Raw genomic sequence first — 16199 nt, 5'->3', positions numbered from 1 at the left:
GAGCCCTGCTGAGAGTGATCCCTGGGTGCAGAGCCAGGAGGAAGCTGGCTCAAAAAAAAAAAAAAAACACCACAAAGTTCAACCCTCTGTTTTACTCACACCTGATTCTGGTCACTCTCAGGCACCTGCAGAGTGCAGACACCTTTTATATCTAGGTGTCCAGAGGAGGAGAACCAGACCAATCCGGGCTGCTCGGAAATGACCCGACAGTGTACACCTGACTTCCCTCCAACCTGCGGGGATGAGCGTCTTCGTGCAGGAACAGCGAGAACGTGGCAGAACAGGCTGGCCTGGCTCTGCTCATTGTTTTAACCTGGATTCTGCCTGTGAGTGCAGACTAGCTGCTTCCCCTCCAAGCCGCATCTTCCTTCTCTCTAATATCAGCCGTTTCCCTTGGGGGCTTCCTTCCCCGAGGCTTCGCTGCCCGGCTCACCACGGAAGGCAGCTGAAGCACAGGGGCCTTCACATTCCGTAGCAGGCTGGGCCCCATGGGGAAGGGGGCGTCGAAACCCATGTGCTCTTGATGTCCTTAAATGATATTGCAGAGCTTCCCTCACTTCTTGTTCCTTAACACTGGCATTGTCTCCATCATGGGATGGGGTGGGGTGCGGAGGAGAGAGAGAGAGAGATAGAGATAGAGAGAGAGAGAGAGAGAGAGAGATAGAGAGAGAGAGAGAGAGAGAGAAAGAGAGAAAACAGAGAGAGGAGAAAGAAGGGGAGAGAGAGAAGAGAGAGGGAAGAGTGGGAGAGAGGGGAGAAAAGAGAGAGGGAGAGAGAGAGGAGGGAGATAGAAGAGAGAGGAGAGCGGAGAGCGGGGGGGAGAGAGGGAGATAAGAGAGCGAGCGAGAGAGGAGAGAGGAGAAGAGAGATCAGGTAAAAGAGATGTTCTCCAGTAACTAACTGCTAGCAGAGACCAAGGAAGGGGACGCGGGCAGTCTCTCTGCTCTCAATTTTGTTAAGTCTTCTCTGAGAAATAGATTAGAGAGGTGGAAACTGGTAGATCTTGCGAACTGACTCCATACTTCATGGTGAAAATTTGAGAGGTTTAATGAAAAGAAAGATGTTTCTGTTTGTCCCTATCAGAGTAAGGGGTGGCGAGGCGGAGAGGGGCCCATCGTCCACTCACCGTCTCTGCTTCGCTGCAAACGCCATTTCCTGACCTGTGTGCTGTGGTACTTCTTAGTCCTCTTAGTCCCTTGACAGAACAAGTTAGAAGGACTCTTCTTTTAAATCACTTATGAAAAAGCGGCGTTAACGGCATGGCACATGTGTTTCCCATAAGCAGTATTAGGTGACAGTTCTACTCGTGAAGTACTGAATGTTGAAGCTGATGGACCAGAACCTGACGTCATTAGAAAATTCACACTCTTAACATTCTGAACCCCATGTCCACAAGGTTGTTTATGTACATGAAACTAAAACGAGGGGAGAGTGGAAGGAAGAGACGTATCTGCAGACTTACACTGGCTTCTGTGCTTAAGTTTGGGCAGAGGGAGTTAAGAAGACCTTGGCCGGAGCTCTGGCCTGCTGGAGTGGCTGAGGAGGACCCTCGCCCTACCCTTCTCTGAAGGAAGGAAACAGCCAAGGGACTTCTCTAAGGTCTTCCCAGGGAAACTGCCACAATCAACACACTGCTAAATACTGCCTGGGAGGGAAAGTACTTCTGGAAGGAGAAATAGAAATGTGCAAAAAAAAAAAAAGTGTGGCGTGAGAGAGGGGAGTGTGAGAGAGAGGGAGAGAGAGAGGGATAGAGAGAGAAAGAGGGAGAGAGAGATAGAGAGAGGGGGAGAGAGAGGAAGAGAGAGGGAGGGAGAAGGAGAGAGAGAGACGGAGGGAGAGGGAGAGAGAGAGGAATTGGGAAGGAAAACAGAGAGGGAGGGATAATGGAAGGAGGAAGATGGGAAAGAGGATGAAGGAAAGAAGGACTGGAAGGAGGGAGAAAGGAAGGAAGGGCGGGTGAGGAACAGGGTTGTGTAACTGCTGTGATGCCACAGAGGAGAAGTGATATCACGAGACAAGCGTAACTGAAAGACAAAGTGTCCTTTTTGCCATAAGATAGTTGGATGTAAATCATGATTCTGATTCTTGGTTTAATTAGGAAAATCGTGTCTCTTCCAATTCTTAAAAATTTTTATTTTATTTTATTCCCCCTCCAACACGCTTTCCTTCCTTGTTGCCATCATGTTGATGACTGAGGGTCTCAGACCGGGCACTCACATGGTCCGTCACAGTGCTCACCAATGCCTGCACTTCTTTATTGCAGCGTGCACTGCTATATTCATCGCATCTGCTTTTGTTTCGGGATCCGAAGTCATATTTGTGGAAATCTTGGCCACATGCTTGCAAAGCAAGTGTGATAACTTACCCGGTGCTTTTTCTCTGGGTGTTGGCAATACTTCTTTATTCTCTTAGTGTTCGTCTTTGGATTTGTCAAAATGGCAATGAGACCCACAAATCTGCATATATTCCTGTTATTCTGAGGATCATAGCAGTCACCTGATGTGGAATATGTGCCACCATACCTGGGGTGGAGTCTAATCTGAGAGCGAATATCCAGATTCCCTCCTGTTTAGACTTACAGCTTTTGTGCTTTTTCTTCCTTTTAGAAAAAGAAAAGGCAGATCCAAAAATACATTTGACTCCACTGTCTATACAGAGAAATTGCTGTTTGTCCAATATATAATTATCCTGCATGATACAGATTTTTGCTAAAGTCGTTCCAGCATTTTATGTCCTTCAAAAAGAACCAAGTTAAAATTTCCCTTCCTAAATTGTTAAGATCAGGTTGAAAACCTGCTGCAAAACATATTTTTGAAATTGTGCTCTGGCCAAGGTTCAGAGCTGGAGAGAGAGCTCCAGCTGTCAGTGCTCCAGGCTCAAGTGACATTTCAGGTAGGATGTGCTGTGTGAGCTAATTTACCCACCCATTCCTTTTGTCAAAGCGCTGAAAGGCTTAATAGCAGCGTTCTTGTGGGATGGATTCAGCTGGGCTCGCCCTTCTCTAGCTACATTTAACTGAACACTTATTGACCTAAGCAGTGTTAGTGACATAACCCCAAATAACTCTATCAACAATCCTCTGGGCCGAGAGTGTTTTCTCTTTTTCACAAGAGAGTCTGCCAAGGCTTGGTCAGTTTTCCCCAAGCCGCTTGGCCAGCAAGGGGCAGTGCTTGATTCGGAGAGGGCCCTCTTATTCCTACAAGCGCTGATGTCACACATGCCCTTCTCCCGAGCAGGGCCAGGGAACTCCTCTGGTTCCTTTCCTGGGTAAAGACAGCAGAGGAGCTCGGCATGTGCTCCCAACTGCCCCTGGATGAGTGAATCTGGGCCTGTCACGTGTCAGGAGGGAAGGAGTTCCTGCCACGGTGCCTTTGTCCATCCTATGGGCTATGAGATAACTGTGTGTGAACACTGATCTCTAATACTTTTGTTTCTGGAGCAACATTAGGTGGGAGCCCCACATTTCCCTGTCCCCTGTCCTTTGCCCCCCACTTCCTATCTGAACACCTTGATGGAGAGCCCAGGGCCTCTGCTTCCCAAAGTCCTCACTGTGAAGTTTATCAAAGCGTGTGATCTAAGGACTCCCGTGGTGAGCACAGGGACCAGGGAAAGGCTTTGTCCACATCATTCAATAAATGGTTTCAAACAAGAGTATTTTCGACCAGGCAATTCAATGTTCAGAATAGACATCAGGTAAAGTTTCCAGAGAAGAGTAGAAAACTAGGAAGTCTGCAAGCAAGGAAGCTATTGCCCATGTACACAGTATGTTTGCTTGCACCCTGCCCTCTCCCCTCGTGTCTTGTGACCCCAGCCCCTGTGGTGCCTAAAACTTTCATGTCTACCAGTGTAATCTTGAAACCAAGGTAAGACTGGACCCTTCCATGTACAAGTGTTATTTTCAACTACTTATACCATCATCAAAGAAGTATTCATCATCAAAGGATAGATAAAGAAGAGGAAACTAGAAAATGCCTCCTAGAATAACCACAAAATAATCAGTGGAGAATTTCTAGTTAATGGTTTACTTGATCCAGTCTCTTATGGTCATGATTTAACAAATATTTTTGGTGGGATAAAATAGCAAATGAAACTATAGATCTATCCTCTCAAAGTGAGTCAGGTAGGCACTTTTGATGTGGTAGCGTATGACGGTTGATAATGCAGCATTCTTTCTTAGTCCATAAGAGGGGCTCATGACTCTGAAGATTAGGGTGTTGCTTGTTGGTGGAGCTGGTGAGGAGAAAAAGGCCCTAAGGCAAATAGGGACTTTCTGTGAGGGAAGCAAAGGAAAGAAATCCTATGGAGAGAATAAAGTGAGTTCAGCTTTCCACAGACTGACTTTAAGGACTTAAAATACACACTAATAATAGGTAACATTTCTCCTGAGTGCTGATAGAAAATGTGCCACACAAATTTTTTTTTTTTGGTTTTTGGGTCACACCCGGCAATGCACAGGGGTTACTCCTGGCTCTTCACTCAGGAATTACCCCTGGCGGTGCTCAGGGGACCATATGGGATGCTGGGATTAGAACCCGGGTCGGCCGCGTGCAAGGCAAACGCCCTACCCGCTGTGCTATTTATTGCTCCAGCCCCGTGTCAGACAAATTTTAAATGTCCCTGGAACTCTCAACAACCTGATGAGGTAGATATTTCCCATTTTTATACAAGGAAATTGAAATAAATATGTGGAACTCATTTGTTGATGGTAATAAAAGCCACAGAGGGCTGAAGATGACCCAAAATATATAGAAAATGGGAAAAGAGGGATAATAAAATATTCCAAAGAATACCACAAATAGGCAGAAAATGATCAATTGAAAAGGTGAAAGAAAAGTAGGAAAGTGTCATGCAGCTGAAACGAGGAAGAGGTTCCCATGCTAGAGGTGTCTGAGGCCATACCAATCACAGGCGTGAAATAGAGTAGCTTCCATCTTGCAGGGAGCCCAGGAAAGAAGATCAAGTAAGGGGAAGTGGTGGTCTGGAGAATGATATCCCTTAGAGTGTCTCACTGAAATAAGGGAGTGAGATAGTAGTTGTGGGTTTGCGGGGCACGGAAGGTGTGAAGGCATGAACTGCACGAGGAGAGAGGCTGCAGAGGGAGTGACTGGCTCTAACTGGGGCCTTAGCTGGATGGGAGCAGGAACATTTCTTAGTGTAGCAGGAAAAAATGTTGCCTGTGGACATGGGAAGGTTCATATATCTTGTGTCTCTGCCACCTCTTCTACTTGTGTAGATTGTATTTTCCAGCTTCAATCAAGTGAGGACTTAATCAAACGAACCGTTCAGATTCATTTGATATTCTCAGAGTCATTGGCTTGTTTTTGTTTTCTTCCTGTTAGTCTCAACCCAACTATTCTTTACAACAGAAAGCTAATACTACTTTTAGGAATCAAGACTGAGTGAGTACAAAATAGACATATTCTACCACCTCACTTTTCCAAAGTGGCCATTGTTCCTTAGCATTGTCGGATGCTAACAGGATGACTTATCCACACGAATCTGCTGAATTTGGTGGCTGGCCGCTGGGAGGAGGTGAAGTTTGGTGACATAGGTATAACTTTGGAACAATCTCATCTATACCGTCTTGGTTCTTGTATTGGAATCCTTTTTTTGTGCATTACCACCAAAGTTATTTTCAGAACATCGTATGGATTTTTCATTGAAACATCTGTGTTAACTTTTATTATCCCTGGTCTGCTTTGTAATTTTGGAAACAGATATAAAGCACGAGCAACCCAAAGCACAGTAATATAGTGGGAAGCATCCTTCATAAGTCAATTGAGGAATTTAATAATCTCTTTAGAAATAAGCTCTGCAGCTATGAGAAAAATGTGTGGGTTAAAGGCCTTCCAATTAAGAAAGGTTTCTCTGTGGATTTATAGGCTGGTGGTTCACTCTTCCTGTTCGTGTTTCCATAGCAACTGTCAGGTAGATTTTCTGCTACTTGCTAGGAAGTTGGAAATGTTGAGTCTGGTTGAGCCTTTTCAATTCAGTGAAGCTTAAATGAAATTCTTTGCAAGGAACTGGCATTTAGCCTGGGTCATTTATTCATATCTAGAAGAAAAATCAATTATAGTAATCAAATGTGCAAATTTTTTATTGGGATTATTTTTGGTACATATTTTGTGCTGTAATCTATTTTTAATGCCGGGGTACTAAACGTTTGAAGGGCTGCAGCTGGCCTCTTCGCTATATGATGGCTTGTGGCTTTAATTACAGCCCAAGACATCGGAAGGCATGCCTTTTTTGGGTCTCCGTTTGCAAGCTATAATCACCCCTGGTGATATTCAGAAGCAAACTAGGATCCAGGAGTCTCATTTGGTTGAGACACCTAAGCTGCACGGAATGTGATACACAAGCTTCCCAGCTTTCCTTCTCCTTCTCCCGTTGGTTACTTGAAATTAAAGCCTAGGAGAGAAATGATTTATGTACTGGAACTTAAAGGGCTGGAAGTAGAGCAGCGTCATTTTCCCTTCAGTTTATACCCACTTGGGCGTCACAGACGACGTGGGTTCACTGCAACCCACGTTGACGGATGTCTGGCAGCTGCATGTAGGCTGTCTCCTGTAATTCCCGAGAAAAAGAACCAAACCACCCAGAAGGTGGGCAGTGTGCTGCTTGCCGCGGTGCCTCGCATGGCATACAATAGATGCCACGGGAAGGACAGGCAGCGAAGGGGCATTACTTAGTGTGTCTTTTGTTAGCGACTTTGCTCACTGGCACAGAATCAGCTGCTTCTACAGAAAATAAGGCACAAGTCCTCACTTCCCACTGTGCTGCTATTTATACCCTGGCACCCCTGTGGACATTTCTTATAAGATATATTATTTACAACAATGGCTTTGCATGTTTCAGCTCATTTCACCCCCTCTTCTTTCCTCATCGTTTGCATGCCACGCCTTTACCTATTATAGCTTCATAGTCACACTGAGATTGACTGTTGGCAAAAATACACAAGGAGGGGAGGGAGGGAGAGGGAGAGGGAGGGAGAGAGAGAGAGAGAGAGAGAGAGAGAGAGAGAGAGAGAGAGAGAGAGAGAGAGAGAGAGAGAGAGAGAGAAAGAGAGACGAGGAGGGGTGGGGTGGGAGAATTCCTTTTTTTTTTTTTTTTTGATAGAACTGAAATGTCTTTTACTTACTTGTCTGGTCTTATTTTCTTCCTCTTTGGTCTGGAAACTGCTTTCTTCTATTTAGCTAAATAAAAACTTTCTGTGAGGACATTTGTAGCTGAAGGAAACTCACCCTCTTCAGTCGTCATACTGGGAAGTGGAACTGAAGTCCCTCCACTCTGCTCTCAACTTCATTTACTCGCAAAGGGCAGTTTCCTCTTAAATAAATGGTACTTGGAGCTGTGTGGCTCCGTCAGAAGAGGTTCCTGCTCCCAGCAGCAGAGGCAGAGCAGAGTGAAGCGGGCAGCGTTTGCTGGGCTGCAGTGAGCGGGGCAGAAGGACTTGCTCAGAGCTGCAAATATATTCAAATAGATGCACCAGGGAACACTCGTGTGGCCAGAGATCCTTCTTTCACTCCGCACGATTCTCAGCACGCAGCCGTCCCGGGGTGAGCTGGGGCGCCCAGCCATGGGGAGCAACAGACGTTTGGCTTTGGCCGCTCCTCCACAAAGGATGCACAGGCCCCGGCCGCCAGGGTCAGGCACCAGAGCTGAGCTTCCCTCCATCTTCCGCTCTCCCTCCACCTTCTTCTCTCTCCCTCCATCTTCTTCCTCTTTCCCTCCATCTTCTTCTCTCTCCCTCCATCTTCTTCCTCTTTCCCTCTGTCTTCGTCTTTCCCTCCATCTTCTTCCTCTTTCCCTCCATCTTCTTCTCTCTCCCTCCATCTTCTTCTCTCTCCCTCCATCTTCTTCCTCTTTCCCTCTGTCTTCGTCTCTCCCTCCATCTTCTTCCTCTTTCCCTCCATCTTCTTCTCTCTCCCTCCATCTTCTTCCTCTTTCCCTCCATCTTCTTCCTCTTTCCCTCCATCTTCTTCTCTCTCCCTCCATCTTCTTCCTCTTTCCCTCTGTCTTCTTCGTCTTTCCCTCCATCTTCTTCTCTCCCTCCCAGCAGCCCTACTGTCAGCACACAGCCAGGCAGGGCACCTGCTTCCAGGCCTGTGTGTGTGTGTGTGTGTGTGTGTGTGTGTGTGTGTGTGTGTGTGTGTGTGTGTGTGTGTTGGGGCAGTGAGAGTGTCCGCCATCCCTCTGGCTGATCCCAGCTGAATGGGCATCATGTGGGTTTTCTCCAGCAGATGGGCTGTTCCTCCCGGTGGCCCTTGAAACTGATGTTCCTCACCTGCTCTCCAGGCTCCTGCTCCATACTCTAGCGACCTCTGACCTTGCTGAAATTCTCCCTCCAGGTCTCCATTTCTTGACTGGGGCCCATCTATTCACTTCATGGTGAGATGCTTCACTACCACCCCAACCCTGACTTTCCTCCCTCTGAGGGCCCCGGTGTTCTGCTTGGAGCTGCTAACCTGAGACAATGGGCTATGCGGCCTTTCTTCCTCCCCCTTGCCTCCTGTCCACACACTCAGCCCCGTTATACTACCCCGATTTTCCTGGCTGGCTGGACTGAAGGCTGCTTCCCTGCCTTTCCGTCTGGCCAGGCCCACCTTCCTTTCCTCCGTGCCACCACGGCCGGCTGTGCTGTCCTGACACCTGCCCGTGAACTTCCCCCTCAGCGTGTGCCACGCGGCCTCCCATGCCCGCTGAGACTTGGCTCCAGAGTCCGTTCAAAGACTGGTGAACTCATGCCCTTTCCGAGAAGAGCAGCGTCACTGAATATCTGGGAGCTGCAGATCAGAGTGTCCTGGGACATGACCTCGCACCAGTGAGAATGACCTAGATTAAAAAAAAATTCAGAACCCAGAGCAGTAGGAACGTGGTGAAAGAGGAAACCCACGCACAGCCCGTGTGGTTTTATTAGCCCCCATCTCTGTGGGAAACTGTATGGAGGCTTCTCAAAAATATACACAGCCAAATGCCCAGGTGACCTAGCAAGCTCACTCCTTGGCATTAAAGCTGCCCACACACCTATGCTCATTGCGGTGCTGTTTACAGTCATCGAGACTTGGAAACCACCCACATGGCCAGCAACAGAACAAAGAGGGTGTGGTTTATGCACCACAGAACACCACTCAGCTGCAAGAAAAGATGAAATCTTGAGTTTCACTCCAACTTGGATGAAACTGGAGGGCTCCATGCAAAGTGAAGTGAGTCAGAAGAACAAAGCTCAGATGATCTCACCATCTGTGGGGTATAAAGAAACACAGCAAAGGAATAGACAACCCCAGTGAAAACAAACCCACGATGGCAGCAGCCAACAGAAGAGGCTGCCATGGGGATTCTGAGAACAGTTGGGAAGGGACCTAGAGATAGAGGCAGAGGAGTACTGGCACTCTAGATGAGGGTATTGTGGGCACATTATACATCCAAAATATTAACATTTAGACTATTATAAACCAGGACACCTCAATGAAAATTTTGGATAAAGAAAGACAATATCAGGATTCAAAAACAGCCAATGGAACAAGAAAAAGTATTTACTGAACACCCATCTGATAAGGAGTTAATAATAAGGATATATAAGACCTTGGTAAAAATTTACAAGGGAAAAAAAAACATTCAACTCCATCAAAAAAGGGGGAGAAGAAATGAATGGAATCTTCCTCAAAAATGAAATATAAATGGCCCAGAGGCAATGAAAAAGTGTCCTACATCACTAATCATCAGGGAGATGCAAATCAAAATAATAATGAGATAGAATCTCACACCACAGAGACTGGCACACATCAAAAAAGAACAAGAACAACCAGTGCTGGCGTGGATGTGGGGAGAAAGGGACTCTCATTCATTGCTGGTGGAATGCCGACTGGTCCAGCCTGTTTGAAAAACAACATGAACATTCCTCAAACAACTAGAAATTGAGCTTCCATAGGACCTTGCAATATGGTTCCTGGCAATATACCTTGGAGGCCCGGAAACACAATGCAGAAAAGCCATCTGTGCTTCTATGTCCATTGCAGCACTATTCACAGTAGCTGGAATCTGGAAACAGTCTGAATGCTCGTGAACAAATGACTGAATAAAGAAACTATGATACATCTACACAAAGGAATACTATGCAGCCTCCAGGAAAAAATGAAGTCATGAAATTTGCTTATACATGATGGACATGGAGAGTCTCAGGCTGGATGAGATCAGCCAGAGGGAGAGGGTCAGACACAGGGTGATTGCACTCACTTATGGCATATTAAAGAAATCTAGAGTATGAGACTTATAAACAAAGATAGTAGAAATGAGGGCCATGAGGACTGACAGCACATGGTAGGAAGCTTGTCACAAGTGGGGGTGAGGGAGTGCAGTTGGGACAGAGAAGGGGCCACTATGACAATGAGAGTTGGAAATGATCACTCTGGGCAAAAACTGAGTGCTGGAAGGAGATAAAGGGGTATGCATAATAACCTTCAGCATCTGTGTTGCAAACCACAGTGCCTAAAATGAGGGAGGGAGTTTGGGAAGAAGGGAGGGAGGGAAGGAGAGAGAGAGAGAGACAGAGACAGAGACAGAGAGACAGAGAGAGACAGAGATAGAGACAGAGAAAGAGAGAGAGGGAGGGGGAGAGAGAGCTATCTGCCGTAGAGCATAGAGGCATAGAGGCAGGCTGAGAGGTTGGGGGAAAAGAAACTGGGGATATTGGTGGTAGGAAATGTGCACTGTTGAAGGGACAGATGCTGGAACATTGTATGATGAAACCCAACCAAGAACAACTTTATCACTGTGTTTCTCATGGGGATTCGGGGGAAAAAAAATGTTGGGGGAGGATAAAGAAAAAAAGAGGCTCTTACATCCTGGCATGTCCCCCCCTGGGAATCTTCTTTCGGAGGAACTCTCAGGCAAGTTTCTACCCTCTCTGGGCCTCTGTTGTCGCGTCTCAGAACTGGGCATATTCTGGGCATATTCTACGTTCATGAGATTGCTATGAAAATGAAGCTGGTTAATACATTTTAAATGCATTCAGTGTTGGTGGAGAGCACTGAGCCTGCCAGGCGTCCGTTGTCCTCCTCTCTCGGGATTACCTGTCCGGAAGTGCCCCAGCCTCAAGGCCAGGCAGACACCAGGCACGTGCTGAATGCCGCCCCTGCCACAGAGGGCCGCTGTGCCCTTGGGGAGGTTGGAGTTGACAGGAAAGTCAAAGGCACCTGGTAGGAGGGTCAGGGCGTATGACCAGCTTGGACTGACCAAGCCAGAGGACGCGACAGCACTGACCTGTGGTCTTTCTCTGTCTTTCTCACCAACAGTCTCTTCCCCGTCAGATGCAGCGCCCTGGGCTCCTTCCTCCCAAAGCAGCAAACAGAGACACTGGTGCAGTCCCCAGAGCCAGGACACAAGTCAGGGTGAGAGAGAGCTGCCCCGTCACTGCTGCAGGGAGGTTGGTTGGCTGAAGGGGGCCAAGCCCAGGCACCTGACACCAAGCCCTGAGTGGGCCTTTGGGGAGCTACTGGTGTGTCGGGGATCCTCTGTCCAGCCCCTGGCCTCCTTTTCCCAGTTTCACCTTTGGATTTTTCTTGTTCCTTCCCTCCCGAACGGGCTCCCAGTCCCGTGCTCTGTGCACAGTCTGCACCGGTGCAAGCTCCAAATTTATTTTGTCTGCCCCTTCCAGATCGGCTAACTGGGAGATCAGAGCTTTCTGCACAAGAAAAGGCTTCCTGGCTGCTCGCGTCTGCTCCTTTCATGTCGCTGGGCCTTTCCATTCGTGGCGTGACCCCTGCAGCCCCGCAGAGACGGGACGAGGCACACGGATCACCAAAGTGCCGTGGCCCCAGCCGCCACTGTGCTTCCAGGGCCTCTATAAAAAGCTGAAAAACCTGGGCCTCTGAGATCGGCCCCCTGAGACGCCGGCCTTGGCTCAAAGGTACGCTTTCCCCGTCGCTTGCTGACTGACCCCGTCCCAGTGTGCCTTTCAGTAGCCGGCCCACAGCTCTATATTTAGGACGAGGGCCAGCCAGAAGGACGAACTTCAAACACTTCTCCGCTGCCTCCTGAGAAGCTTCCCCCGGAGTCTGGTCTTGCAGGCGAAGAGCCGTGTTCCTCTCAGCCGCTGCCCCCCACACCTTCCCCGGCGGCCTGATGCTCCGTGACCCAGAAAATGCACAGCACGACGGACAGTTTCTGCTGTAGCCGAGCACCGGCTTCCCTTCCAGCCGCCACCCAGCTGCGCGGTGGGTCCTCTTGCCAGCGAGGGAGTGGGGGCCCGGGCCCCCTGGACGCTAAGAGGTAACGTGGATTCTGAACTCACATGGGTGCGCTCTTCTCCCACGTGCCCACTCTAACTGGACAGTCGGTCACAGAGGCCAGACTGCCCAGTGTCTTCATCCGCAGTGGTGATGTATGAGACTCCTGTGAGCACTGGCCTCGCAGAAGCTGAGCTGCTGCTCCTGGTGGGGACAGAGAACTGGGGTTGCCCAGAGCCTTTGGCCGCCACCCTTCCCTCAGCCCGTCAGCAGATGCCCTGGCTCCGGGGGACGGCCCCTCCATCAGTGTTAACTCACGGGCCGCAGCACTGGCGTTCAGTGTCCAACACGCTTACCAGGCACCAAGGCCTTCACGCCCAGGAACACCAGGCACCAAGGTCTTCATGCCCAGGAACACCAGGCAGCGTCCCCGCCTGACTCGGGGCCCTTTAAACCAGTCACAGCATATCCAAGCGCCCAGATAAAACACATGCGAGTTCAGAAGACCCCACTGAAGGGCACTTGTTGGTGGCAGCGGCACAAACCGGAACCGGAACCACTGTGGCTGGCTTCCACCTCAGCCCCCGGCTGTGCCTCAGGCAGCTCACAGAGGTGTTTGCTTGGGCAAGTCCCCAAAGGACCATGAAAGCAGCTGGGCCAGAGAGTTGGGACAAAGGTCACTGTCGGCATAGGTGAGTTTGCAGATACAGACTTGGAAATAATGAAGATCCAATAGTTTATCAGGGAAGCTACAGGGGTGGGGTGCAGTGAGGCGATGGGAATCTCAAATTGGAATCTCAGATCTTAAACAAGAGGATCCTGGTCTCTGGGGACGACTCAGGTGGGTCTAGGTGGGCAAGAACAGAGGGCTGTGACCCGGGAAGCTCCACGCCCAGCTCCAGGAACGACACTTCATGGTTCAGAAGCAGGTGGATGCCTTGACTCTCTTCTGGAATTTGGAAGATGTTTGGAATCGTAGGTATGTTCCCTCCACATACCTTCATGGCTACACTTCTGATTCTCTCACTCATGCGCTCTCTCTCTCTCTCTCTCTCTCTCTCTCTCTCTCTCTCTCTCTCCCTCTCCCTTACTCTGTCTCTCTCTCGCTCTCTCTCTCTCTTTCTCTCCACTCCATGCCTTGTAATGGTACGAGAGCGGTGGGTAGTAAGTTTTCTTTAGGGAGAAGAGGTATGATTGGTAGATGAGAGCAGCAAGACTGCTTCCCACGCCAACCCTGGCATCCTGTAAGAGTACCGCCAGCCTTGTTCATTCTGTTGGGACCAGGAGTGTGAACTGGTTTCTCATTGAGCTGAAGGGAAGGTGGGGAGAGTCCGGTGTTCTGGCGTGCTCTTCGCGGCCATGCCATCTAGAGATGTATGTGGACAGCAGGGATGGTGTTTCCAGGCACCTGCCCTATGGGCAGGCCAGACGCCCCGCACAGCCTCTGCCTGCTCTCACTGCACAGACGCAGAGCTTGGTCAAGCCAAGCCCAGACCCATGCCATCTCTTCTGACCACCCCAAGCATCTATTAGTTGCTCGCCTCGCTCCTCTTTCAGCACTCAGGAAGTGTTTTCTTAGCCCCAGAGACACAAGAACACCCCAAATTCCAGAACCTTCCGTGAGTTTTGCATCAGCCCCTCCCTGAGCAATACCCACTCTCTCTCTTCTGACATTCTTATGTTCCTTCTCCCTGATGTTTCCCATCAAGGAGCCACTCACTCAACCCTCTGCTTCCGTCCTGTGATATTTCCTGTCACGTAACTCGAATGTCAGAGTGTAATTGCCTTAGCTAGCGCTGAGAAGAATGTATGGAGAAGAGGACTTAAATCATTCTTTTTGCTTTGTTTTGCCAAATCTTTTGTACAAAACTGTGGGCTAGCTCAGATGCCAATGACTCAAAATGAGATAACCGTGAAGTATCCAATAGTTCCGTGCATTTTTTTTTTACTTTGCTCCTTCTTCATCGTGTCTCTCTCTAGGGCCCTGTTCTAGAGAAGACTTGAAGAAGGGTAGTAAGTGGCTCTTGGATTTCCCAGATTCTTTGGGATCAAAAGGGACTGTGAGAAATTGCTCTCAGAGCAAAACCTGCCATGTCAGCATTGATATTGATAAGGCCGTTATCCAGCCCAGCCAACTCTCCTCAGTGCCCCTTTCTGCATCTTCAGTCAGAGAACGAGATGCTCAGCACATTCGAGAGCCAGGTCTGTCTCCGGCCCTCACACAGAGACACCTGTTTCCAGCAAGCCTGGGGGACGGGAGGTGGTGCTGGAATAGACAACCCCAACTAGTTTTCAAATGCCTCTCTGTCTTCAAAGGTTAAGTAAGATGCATGTCATCTGGGAGGCCATTATCTGAATAGATACTGAGCGTCTCAACGCAGGGGTACCCGTCCCAGCCCTTACCCCATAATTGCTAATGAACACGGGAATCCCCCGTGCCTGTCATTTGCTAGTGAAGTGAGGTGTTTGGTGGGATCGACGTCCTCATCTGTGCCATTAAATTCAATTTAGTGCCTCCTGCTTTGGAGGGGAGTGTAACCAGCACATCTGGCCCCATCTGCTCCAGCCCTGAACAGTGCCCACCGGAGTGAAGGAATGATGGAATGCGTCTCCCTGAGCTGAGGCAGATTAGCAAGCAGCGAGTTCTCTGCTGGAGAGGAAGCAACCTAGGAGCTGTGCTTCCTTCCCTACAATGGAGGAACGGTGTTTTCTCTGTAATTCCGTGTGGTTTGAGGCTTAGTATCCCCATCCTAGGCCATGCTGCCCGTGCCACCTCATCTCATCATGTCAAACGTGCCACCCCAGCTCCAAACTCCAGTCTTCCCGGCTGTGGGGAGTGGGTTGAGAGCTGTTAGGAGCAACCATCCTCCTTGTGTTGAATTTGCGCTTGTCATTCTAGAGCTGTCTTAGTTTTCTCCTCAAGTTTTGGCTTCACAGGCTGAGGAAGAAGAACTTTTGCAAAGCACATGCCTGTGAGAGGCCGAGTCCAGTGGCTCTCAATAGCAGCCTTGCAAGTGTAAGGCAGAGAGCACTGTCTTGGGACCCCCAGGTGCCCGTGACCAGGGCTAGGAATCTCCCCAGGCTGCTGTGTGCAGGTCTTGGTCCTGCAAAGAGGGGGAAGGGAGTGGGAGAGCCTGCAAGGCCTGGAAGAGCAGGAGGCTTGCAAGGACCAGGAGGCACTGAGCTTCATAGGAGGGAGGGACAGCAGGGAGGCACTTCAGCTTTCTCTGTAGCCAGTGGGGGCCATCTAAGAGGTGGGAGAATGATGCTCATTGTGAAGCTCCAGTGCTCCGTCATCACTCAAGGGGGGCAGGGAGGAGCCACAAGAGGAGAGCACGAGAGAGAGAGTGCTCCCATGGTGGCATTCACAAGAAATGAAATGTCTGCGGATGTCAGATGCAAAAATAACTAGGAAGAAAAGTCCTCAAGGGCTAGAAACGTATTGGATGGTTTTGGAGAAGCAAACACCATCCTGAGGAGAAGGTAGAGGTTGGTCCTGCTGGTCCTGGTGGGTGGAGCCCCAATTGTGGTTACAGGGGGATACAGAAGAAAAAGAGCTGGGGGGGGGTGAGAGATCTAGTTTTTGCATGGAGCCTTTAGTGCCTCAGAAACATCTAGATAGAGCTAAGTATTGAGGACAGATCCCTATGGCTCGAGAACGAAGAGCAGCGTGGAGTTCTGGAACGTTCTGAGCACGAAGTTGCCCGACAGCTCCCCTGATTTTGTATCTGCTGCTTCAGTTCAGTATTTGAGAACCATCTTAAACTCCCAATTCTGGTTTGAGGGCTCCTTTACCAATTTCTTCAGGGGTTGATGTTTCTGCAATGATGCCATTTTAAATCACTGATTTCTTATTTTTTTCCTAACAACAAAGCACATTCATTTGTGATTGGGAGTAATGTTCTTAAGTGTTTGGCATTCACAAGGTAGTCTTCATATTTCCAGGTTTCTGATAGTGTTCCCTAAAAATAAATA

At 49.0% G+C, this 16199-nt stretch overlaps 1 long non-coding RNA gene across 2 annotated transcripts in view; it reads right to left on the bottom strand.

Moving 5' to 3' along the window:
- LOC129407134 (uncharacterized) overlaps positions 1-7707 on the bottom strand; it is a 53821-nt gene extending 46114 nt beyond the window's left edge. For both annotated transcript variants that reach the window (XR_008631442.1, XR_008631444.1), the window contains exon 1: positions 7139-7707. This is a non-coding gene — a long non-coding RNA (uncharacterized LOC129407134). The remainder of the gene's footprint in view (positions 1-7138) is intronic.
- Between the last annotated feature and the right edge of the window lie 8492 nt (positions 7708-16199).

Source organism: Sorex araneus, chromosome 9, assembly GCF_027595985.1.
Source record: "Sorex araneus isolate mSorAra2 chromosome 9, mSorAra2.pri, whole genome shotgun sequence".
In the NCBI taxonomy this organism is placed as follows: domain Eukaryota; kingdom Metazoa; phylum Chordata; class Mammalia; order Eulipotyphla; family Soricidae; genus Sorex; species Sorex araneus.
The sequence above is the reverse complement of the archived record's forward strand: the minus strand, read 5'-3'. Positions and strand labels throughout refer to the sequence as shown.